The sequence below is a fragment of the Sorex fumeus genome, unplaced genomic scaffold, assembly GCF_029834395.1.
Source record: "Sorex fumeus unplaced genomic scaffold, SorFum_2.1 ptg000072l, whole genome shotgun sequence".
In the NCBI taxonomy this organism is placed as follows: Eukaryota; Metazoa; Chordata; class Mammalia; order Eulipotyphla; family Soricidae; genus Sorex; species Sorex fumeus.
In genome coordinates this window covers 24,428,907-24,439,680 of record NW_026606129.1, presented here as the reverse complement: position 1 = coordinate 24,439,680, position 10,774 = coordinate 24,428,907, and the positions used below count along the sequence as shown (strand labels likewise).

The 10,774-nt window shown below is 36.3% G+C and overlaps 1 non-coding gene across 1 annotated transcript; it reads left to right on the top strand.

Annotated features, from left to right (window-relative positions):
- Window positions 1-3,662: 3,662 nt before the first annotated feature.
- LOC130037940 (U6 spliceosomal RNA) lies at window positions 3,663-3,766 on the top strand. Its single transcript, XR_008794524.1, has one exon. It is a non-coding gene; the product is annotated as a U6 spliceosomal RNA (small nuclear RNA).
- Window positions 3,767-10,774: the final 7,008 nt, after the last annotated feature.

Genomic DNA, 10,774 nt, shown 5'->3' with positions numbered 1-10,774 from the left:
CCCCAGATGATATTCTAGAGTTCCTCCCAGAGTGATTCCTGAGTACAGAGTCAGGAATAAGCCCTAAGTGCTCCCAAGTGTGGTACCTAGTCCACCCTCAAAATATATATGCACATATATACACTAATATACACATATTTATACATGTATATACATATGTAATATGTATCCTTTTATTCCTGATCTCTAGGTAGAAGAACATAGACCTAAACTATTGCACAGGGGTTGCTCCTGGTTCATGCACTCAGGAATTACTCCTGGCAGTGTTCGGGGGATCATACAGGATGCTGGGAATCAAACCCAGGTTAGCTTTGTGTAAGACAAACCCCCTACCTGCTGTACTATCGCTCCAGCCCCAAGAAGAACTTTCTTATGGATCTCATGAATTGTGTACAAATCACTAAACTTAGTGATCACTGACTTATAGTCTAATCTATGCTCATTCCAAAACAAAGTGTTCAGCATCAAGTAAAAGAGAATTACAGATCAGGGGACTGGGGTGAAGGGTACTTGCCTGGCATAATGTCTACCAGTGTTTGATTCCAGGCACCACAGAAGGTGTCTGGAGCCCTGCCGAAAATGATTCTTGTGTACAAAGCCAGGTGTAAGTCCTTGGTACTGCTTAATGTGGCCTCAAAATGAAAAAGAACACAATATTTGAATCAGTATGGATCATATGAGGTGCTTTGAGAGGTTTAGAACTGACATGCACCAGGCAAGAGATAAGGTCTAACAAGTTGGTTTTGATTCAGTTGTGCTTCAGAACTGGATTTGCAGGAAATGATTTTGAACTGAGAAAAGAGGGGCCCCTGGTCACTAATAAAGGCTTTAGAACAGAAACTAAAGACACAGTAGAGGATAAGGAAGCAAAGATGTGTAATCACAGGACGGCTAGGGAAAGGCCCACGACTCTCTCTTGTGACCCATATTCAGTGGTCCTCAGGCTTCTCCCCCACCCAGGACAGCCGATGCCATGGACGGACAAAGGAGGAAACAAGGGCCAATTTGACTGGTGATCAGTTGCTATTTATTCCATTCTCCCTACGTGCCTGTTCCAGTCTCACTGACCCCCTCATTCTAGTCTCACACTGCCCCTCATTTCCGTCTCTTTCTATCTCTCCCACTCATCTCTCTGCGTTCCATGTTCCAGTCTCACTAAGCCCCTCTTTTTTGTCTCCTCCTGTGTCTCTGGCTGATCTCTCTGTGCTCCATCTCGCTGCCCTGGTCTCTCTTGTCTCTTACCAACTCCCCGCATTGGGGGTAGCCACCACACCTCTCAAGTAGCAAAATCAGCATATGAAAGCCTTTCTTCCCCTCAAGGGTAAAATACCACTCAGGGATGTTTCTCCTCTCCTTAGTCCAATAACTTAATTAACATCTTAATTAACATTTTAATTACACGTCTTAATATTAGTTATTTTTGTATGGACACAGTAAGAGATACAATAAGCTTGTAGGGTGGCTCTCCTGGGGACATCTCACTATAGATATCACACTACAGTGCTCAGGCTAGATTAATCTTTCCTAACCCTAGCAGGGCCCTAATCTAGATGTTACTTTTTGGATCATGACAGAATTCATCTATGACCATGCTCATAACTTCTTGTTAAGTATTACAGCACTTTGGCCTGGTCCATTTTGATGCCAAGATAGCTAACAGCTTGTCCTGTGTACATTCAGTCCCTCATCGGGACTCTGCTTTTGGGGTGCTAGGAAATAAGGGCAACTGAGGCTTAAATCTCAACTGTAGAACTAACTGGTTTCCTGTCTCTATACAAAAAGGACATTGCTCTGAATTAACTATGCAAAGGACTGAGGGAGAAGAGAAAAGCAATATTTACAACTTTAGAGAGTCTGATTGGGAGAAAAAGGTGACTGACCAGTTGGGGGAACAGAGACAGTTACAAGTAAACACAGAGGAATGGGAGCACTGTGATGGGAGTGACCCAATAAACTAAGTTCCCTGTGGCAAGGCAGAAAAGACAAACCAATGTTATCCTACAAAAAGACATTTGGGGACCTTATAAAAATTTAAAGCAGGTGATCCTAATATGAAGCTCATTCAGGTTCTATTATAAGAGATCACAATGGTAGGCTTATTTCTGCTCCTTCTCTGTGTTTGAATCCATGAGAACAATTATTAATGGATGGCTCCACATAATACTTCTAACCTCCTACAAGTATGAAATTATTTATGTGTCTTAATATTTAAGTTTTTAATGGGAAAGCTATTTACTTTTCATATTGGTCTTTGATAATCTAATATTTATCTTTCAACTTAGTAGCTATCATACTTTTCATAGCTGCAAATAATTGGGCCCTATAATAGTTCTATAAAATTAAAATTTTTCAGACTGACACTAATTTTTTGAGAATCCCAGAAGTGGTGTGTGTTGTAAAAAATGACTAAGCATGTGGTAGTATCAGTTTCATTTACTAAAAGCCCTGCATGAATATGTAAAGTAACAAAACTATTATATGTGAGCACAAAGTAACACAAAATTACAGATGTGAACTAGTCTATTGGATAAGATCAGATACCTAGAACTACAGCAACTATTAAACTAGTTTCTGAAAGAAACAAAAAATATATACTTAATGTAATTATCTAAAGTTTATTAAAATGTAGCAATTGATTCCTGTCTTCATAAAAGAGAAAGAATCATTTGTTACTATTTTGTTGTTTAAATATACAGACCTGCATATACAATTCCTACCATTTATACCCTTTTCATGCACAAAAGAATGAATAAATATCTGAGCAGTGTGGAAAAGCATGCTTTAAATATTTTCCACATACCCAAATCTATGTAGAAAGGGATTTTACTTGTTTTTATTATTGAAACATCCTTAAGTTTCATGCATGTCAGCAATTTTGGTCTTCAGAAACTTTTGGGTTCCCTAACAATTCTGAGTCATTGTCAAGATGTTGTGGCAAGTAGCAGCAGACAAAATAAAAAGAAAAAAAATAGAGAAAGAGAAAGAGAGAGGAAGAGAAAAGAGTAAAGGAAGAAAGGAAGGAAGGAAGAAAGAAAGAAAGAAAGAAAGAAAGAAAGAAAGAAAGAAAGAAAGAAAGAAAGAAAGAAAGAAAGAAGAGAGGGGGAAAGGAAGGAAGGAAGGAAGGAAGGAAGGAAGGAAGGAAGGAAGGAAGGAAGGAAGGAAGGAAGGAAGGAAGGGAGGGAGGGAGGGAGGGAGGGAGGGAGGAAAAGAAAAGAAAAAAGAAATTATGCACTCTTCAGAAATCTTTCAGCAGCAGTCACTAGATTCTCTGGAGAAAAATCTCCTTTTAGCTAGTTCACTTTTGTTCATAGCTCTCTTTTATATTTCATATGATAAACTTTCAGGCACTATACTTTATAGAACATAATATGATTCATATTTGCTAGATAGTGCAATATATCTCCAATAACAATTCATTTCCTAGCAATTTGATTTTGATAATTTTTCTTTTTTTGCATAGGTAGGAAGAGAATAACAACTTTGGATTCATTTTTATGCCTCTGTGTTGTGTTTTAGTTTTGATGTATAATTCATAATTCTAAAAAAAAGAGAGAAAGAAATGGAAACATCACAAAGAAATACATCCTCAGAGAACCTGCCTGAAAAACTCAGGATTTGTAAAGTATTGAATGAAACATCTACAGTTAGTGAAATAGAAGAATATTCTGTTTTAAAAAATGAGTCCCCAAACTGGAACAATGTAGAGAAGATTAGCATGGCCCCCATGTAAGCATGACAGCAAATTTGTGAAGTGTTCCATATTTTAAAAAATGTGTCCAAGCATCATAACACTTTCTGCAGAAGAACATCATTATTCTTCCTCTAAAGCAGGGCAATGACAAGAATCAACAAAGTAGGTTATAGCGAGCAAGTAATAAAACATCCCCCCTTTTCAAGCAGTCCTTGGTAGCAAGGCACATTCATGAATTTGAGCAAACTTGAAAGCCAAGAGTAATGATGCTTTACAGAGGATGCCATATGTAGGAAGAGAGATTCTTGCAGATGCATCCACTCAAATCCATCATGGGAATGATGACAATAGTGTTGGCAGAAATGCATTTCCATAATAGACTAGTTTGTCTCCAAATTCAATACCCATCTTTTAAAGAAAAAGAGGAGTAAAACATTCACAGACCACTTCCTGCCCCAAGGCTGGTGAATTATTTTTGTAATGTGATTTTAGCATATTTTAGTAACTCGTTTTATGATATATTATGCATACTACATCATCATAAATGAAGAGTAAATTTCTGATGCTTCTCAATTTTATACAATGCCATTAACTTCACTTTTACATTAAATTTTGAGGTGATACAATTGAATTTAACTGTGTTAATTTAATGGGATGGATTTTAGTATTTTCTCAGAATCAAATTACTCCTTTCAGTGTGAAATTACCCCTTATACTTATGCTAATACATGGTTCACAGTCTGACATGAGTCTTTATGAGGCATCAACTTTTATATGATTGTGTGATTTTATAACATAATAAGATTTTTATTCACTAATACTGTTTGACTTTCTCATTGTACCAACAGAGCCACCAGCACCAAGTCACATGTGGGTATTCAAGTTGTGAAACAGTATTAAGTTTTAATTTTGTGGCTTCTCTAGATTAACCTTAACACTAGATTGGATTTCCAAATCATAAGAGTTCAAATTCCTCATTGAAAAAGAAAATTGCAGATAATATACAGATAATCTAAGATCATGTTTTCAGAGACCATCTAAGAAACACAGAAGTAAACTGAGAACACAAGATGATTAGAACTCATAAATTGCTATCACCTCTAGGGTGGGCATGAGAAGCCTGAGGAGCTTGGGCAGTTTGTGAAGCAAATGTTTTCTTTGAAATAATATAATGTAATTAATATTAAGTATGATTTAATTCTTATTTTCTTTTCAAAGGATGGCTGAACACTTTATTAATTTCCAGCCAGTAATAACTTACACATAACCCTTGCCCACAAAAAATGAGTTTGTGAGAGACAAAAAACATTTTTTGAACAATTGTCCCAATGAAAATAATAATTCTTGTCAGAAGGACCACAGATCAATGAAAGTATGATGTGGCCCATAACTTTCTTTAAATCTTAGAGCTAACAGGAATTTTGCTGAGTTGAAAACTTTCTAAATTTAAAGATTAATTTTAGACTTTCCTTTCTCCTCTCTCCCAATGCTTCTGTCATTAATGTATCCTTTTCTCTCATCAGTCTATAAATTCTTTGGCCACTGACACCAAAGAAGCTGTTATATTACAGAGAAGGATCTTGGAACTCAGGACTTGGGCTCCTCTGGCTTAGAATAATGAGAAAACACTCAACCTGGAACTGGCTTAAACAGCAATATAGATTCCAACTCAATATCCAGCAACAGCTTGGACCCATTGCTTCTCTGTCTCTGCCTTGGGCTCTCTCTCTTTCTCTCACTCTCTCTCTCTTGTTCTTTCTCTCACTGTCTTCCACATTTTTCAAGTTGGAATAAAATGAACTGTGCCTATAGTACTAGAAGAGTGCAATAAAACCATGATTGTAAATTAATTCACACAGGCTCTAGCAAATGTCAAGTGTGTCAATAAATATTGACTAGTGGTAGAAATATGACCAGCCCTCAATAACACAAGGGGTAAAATTTCTCCCCATCAAAAAAACACATGCAATTCCATGGGCTCAACTTTCAATTTTGGGTATTCTGAGTACTAAGTGGGAGTTACTGTAGTTTATGTTTTTTTCTTTTTCATATTAAGCCTCAATTTTCTCATATAAGTGCTTTATTATTTTTATTCTATTGAGATCAAGCTGGTATGATAAAATAGACAGGTAGTAGAATACAAAATTTCTGCAAAAATCCAATTTTCCCACTACCTCATTCATTAACATGTAGTAAATCACTGTGCCACTTTGGGATTTAGTGCGCTCGCTGTAAAATAAGAGCTATAAGAACCAGATGATTTAAATATGTCTATGGATTCTAAGATTTCTAAAAACCATACTTTCTTGGCTTATTTTTTCCCCTATTTACTTCTGGGTCTATAATTGATAGGCAGAAAATGCTGCTGACTTTGTATTGTTCTTGCCAGAGAATCCTTACTGTGATTTGTTGTTGTAATTTTACAAAAGGTGCTTGCCTCTACTGTGTATTTTAATGTATCTATAATTGGAAAATTTTAATGTATCCTTTTCTATTCTGATATCGTCAGTCTAAGAATAGAGGGAAACGATTCAGTGAGGAAGAAAACTAAATTCCAATCAGTATTTCACTGACTTGAGGGCACCAAGTGCACAGCCTGGCACTTGGTACCTGTTCAGTGGAGAGATACCATTTTCCACTCTTTGTTCTTTATTTCCCCCAATAATTTATGCTGAATTCAAGGAAATATAGATATGTAAGCAAATATCTTTGATAACTTTTATTGGAGCTTTGTTATGTGAGCTTTCTGTTCATCATTTTCAAGATAAAATTTGATGCCTCTTGTCTTCAAGTACATTTTGAACACATCTAAAAATATGGCATATTATTGCTGTTTTATAGAAAGTTTAATCCAAGTAAAGCCTTCGTATTTATGAGCATTATGATTCAATGATATCTCATTTTTTCTAAACGTCTATTAACTTCAAGCTAATGTGCCTCAGAAAACACAGCATTAAAGCATTTTTTGGTAGCTCATCTACATCATTTACAACAGGCCCCTAGTACACCTGAATGTATGTGTTTAATACAATGTTGTCTGATTTCACAGTTAGCATTTTGTTTCAAAGTTTCATTTTGTTTCACAGTCATTAACATATTATTTCTGAAACTATATGAAAGACTTACATTTAGTGTTGGATTCCCCCGACCCTTCCCTTGGTTGTTGACTGCTGGTATCTGCTACCCCAGAGCATTGCATACTTGACTCCTGTGCTCTCCCACTCAGTTGTGGCACTAACCCCGGGTCACTTCTAAGTGTGGTTCTCACATAAGCTTGCTTGCAGCACTCTGGAGATTGGCCATTTCTTGTGGCTCTGTGGATCACCAATAGCAGTGTGACCAGGAGAAAACTCAACATGCTTGAGTTCTGGCTTGAGCATTCAACTTTGTATCTGCAAGGCAAGTGTTTCACCACCAAACTACATATCTAAGCCTATATATTTGAATTTTTTTGAGAAAGAAAACCAGCCTGGATATGTTCCTTAAGAGCATTTTGGAGGTCTAGCATGCAACTCCATTCTAATTATTTTTATAGCAGTTCCCACTCTCTGTAAGTGCTGCTGTGGGTTTCACGCCTTTTCAAAGACCCCAACCAGGACACGTTCATCTTTGCTGGTATTGGTTCTTCTTACATCTTCTTGTTGGTGAATGCTGGTATAAGTATTTCTATGAGTTTTAGTGTACATTTCTATGCTTCAAGGTCATCTTCAAGTCTAGTGCTTTCCATAAAGCTCAAGATAATTGCTTACCTAAGCATTTGTTAAGAACAGAAACACAATAGATAAATTCCATTTTTCACGTAAGTTATTTGCCATTCTGTCTAAGAATTTGTCATCCACTAACACTTTCCCTATAAAAACCAAACTTCCCCTAGATGAATAAAATCCTCCTTATTCTTGAGAATTATATCAAACCATTAAACTAAGCTAAAGAATATTGCTCTGGACCTGAGTTATAGTATAGCAAGTAGGGCTTTTGCCTTGAACATGGCCAACCAAGATTGCTTTCCAACACTGCATATTGTCCTCTGAGCCTGTCAGTAGTGATCCCTGAGAGCAGAGCCATGATCACTGACAGATGTGACCCGAAAGAGAAAAAGAGAAAAAGAGAAAGAAAGAAAAATAGAGAGAAAGGAAGGAGGAAGGAAGGAAGGAAGGGAGGGAGGGAGGGAGGGAGGGAGGGAAGAAGGAAGGAAGGAAGGAAGGAAGGAAGGAAGGAAGGAAGGAAGGAAGGAAGGAAGGAAGGGAGGGAAGAAGAAAGTACTTAATTTATTTGACTACTTTCATTGTAACATAAATCATTGTTGATTGAAACTCATGAACTTCGGTATATTAGAAAATCCTATATTTATACTTGATCAGTTTCCTTTAATATTCATGATATAACTATTCCAAACTCTCAGGACCTATTTCAAGTCCTCTATTCAACTTTCACAGAGTGTGTTCATATACAATATGTATGTACACCTTAATATATGAAATCTGTGACGAAGTTACACCAATGCTATATTATTATAAAGTATTCTATTTTATTTTTTCTAGCATTTTTTCATGATAAAAATTATGGGATGGGGAGATATTACAGCAAGGAAGGTGTTTGCCTTGAACATAAATGAGCTAGGTTCAATCACGATGCATCACATATAGTACTCTATGCCCTTGAACACTGCCATGGGTGGCCCAAAATCTCCATAAAATAATGTAGTATATATGCAGTGTTATGAAGAGTTGAAATCTTGTAGTTAAAGATTTGGAAGGTAATGGAAGATATCATGTTAATTGAAACAAGTCAAGGGTGAAAAATATAAATACGGATGGTCTCAATCTTCTGTGGGACAAATAGAAAAAGAAAGCAAGAAAATAGATAATGTCAAATGATAATAAACCTTTGTAAATGAATTATATAACTGAGAGTTTCAAGTAATGGGGATGGGATAAGGGAGAATGATGAGGTGAATTTTAAGTAAAATGAGGACATTGTCCTTGGGTACTTTGTAGGTCGATTGTGATGGAACAGTGTGCTTTAAAATCATAAACATTAACACTATTATAAACATGTTGCATAAACTATAATTAAATGTTAATAATGATAAATGTATCATGAATTAATCCAGAGATGTGTCTCAAGTGATAGAGAGCATGTTTGTATGTGCAATACACCAAGTTTAATCCTCAGTATCACATGATCGCAGGAGTATTGTCAGGTATACACATTTTTATTGTCAACTGACACTGTAGCATGAATGTTTTTATTGTTTTCTTAGTATGTTACTTTGTAGAAAAAGTATACTTTAACTCATCACTCAACTTAGAACAAGCATATTTTTTTATTTCTCTTCATTACAAATATCAATTTTTTATATACACTATATCATGGCAAATATCATTAATGAAAAAGCAGTATACAACTCTAATCATATCTTATTAATTACTAGATGGGAATTTATGACTTTAATAATAGCATGAAAGTTGACCAGAGAGATAAAGAAGTTCCTAAAAAGTCAGAATATGTCACAGAGAAATAGGTACAGTAGGTAAGTCCCTTAGCCAGAACTATTAAGTGACCACACTGAGTTGAATCCCAAACACCACATATGGTACCTTGAGCTCCCCATAAGTGATCATTGAGTAAGAGACAAGAGTAGACCCTGGACACTGCTCCTCTGGCCCTAAAACAAAACAACAACAACAATAATAATAATAATAATAATAATAATAATGAGGAGCTACAACTTAAATAATGGTAAATTTTCTTCCAGTAGTTTTGGCTAACTGGATTCTCAGTTTTCTCTTACAGTCCTACTACATTACTAACATTTTATATTTTATTTATATATTTTCTTATTTCAGTAAATATATTTATTTGAGTTGCATTTCTTGATTACCTTTTTCTCTTTTTTTTAGATTTTTATTAGTGAAATACCATGAGGTACAGTTGTAGATTTACAAATTTTTGTGCTTGGGTTTCAGTTGTACAATGATCAAATACCCATCCCTCCACCAGTGTCCATTCTCCACCACCACTAATCCCAGTATTCCTCCCAACCCCCATCCCCCCATCCTACCCTACCTCTGTGGCAGGGCACTCCCTTTTGTTCTCTCTCTCCTTTTGGGTTCTGTGGTTTGCAAAAGAGGAATTTAGTGGCAATCAAATTCGGTGTATAGTCTACTTTCAGCATACTTACTTGAATAATTTCCACTACACAATTAATATGCAACATTCTTGTCTTTTCAATAAGACTGTTCATGTTATTTGCACCTATTTCTCTGACATATTCTTACTTTTCAGGTAGAAACCTCAACTTGAAATGTTCTATTTCATATCAATAAGATAACTATTCTCAGAGGGATAGCTTAAGGTAGTTAAATATTCAACTCTTAAGTTAGTTTCCTATTGTTTTTATACAGATTTCCATACAAAAATTACATTTTCTTCTAATCAATTAGAGAACAATCTTCCCATGTTACAAATGCTGCCTTTTATCTCTTAAGTGCTTAATTGATAAAGGATTTTGAAAGCTATTCTCTGCACTTTAAATGGCAATCCTCGTGCTGATAGTATTTGTGTTTTCCTAAAGAATTTTACTTATTTATTAGTCTTACTCTTCCCAACACAATTGAGTTGAATGGTCACTTATCTTCTACTAGTATTTTCAAAGAGCTGTATCACTTGTCACTTGTCACTTGTCATCCAGTTAATCAATTTGCTCTAGTGGGCACCAGTAACAACTCCATTCATTCCTGTCATGTGCCAGTGTAACCCAACGGCATACTGGGGGCTCTTTCAGGGTCAGAGGAATGAAGCCCGTTATTGTTACTGTTTTGGTCATATTGAATACGCCTCAGGTAGCTTGCCAGGCTCTACCATGCTGGCAGGATACTCTTGGTAGCTTGCTGGGCTCTCAGAGAGGGAGTATATCAGTGGGCTAGAGTATAAGAGGTCACGTAGCCTCAAACTGCATCGCTCTCTTCTGGGAGCTTTGTCTTTTAGTCTCTGAATCTTGGTCATTAATGAGATTATAGGGCACTGGGGGAAGTTTGTGGGTGTGACTCCCAAGCTACTAGAAAAGTGGGGGTCTGGGTG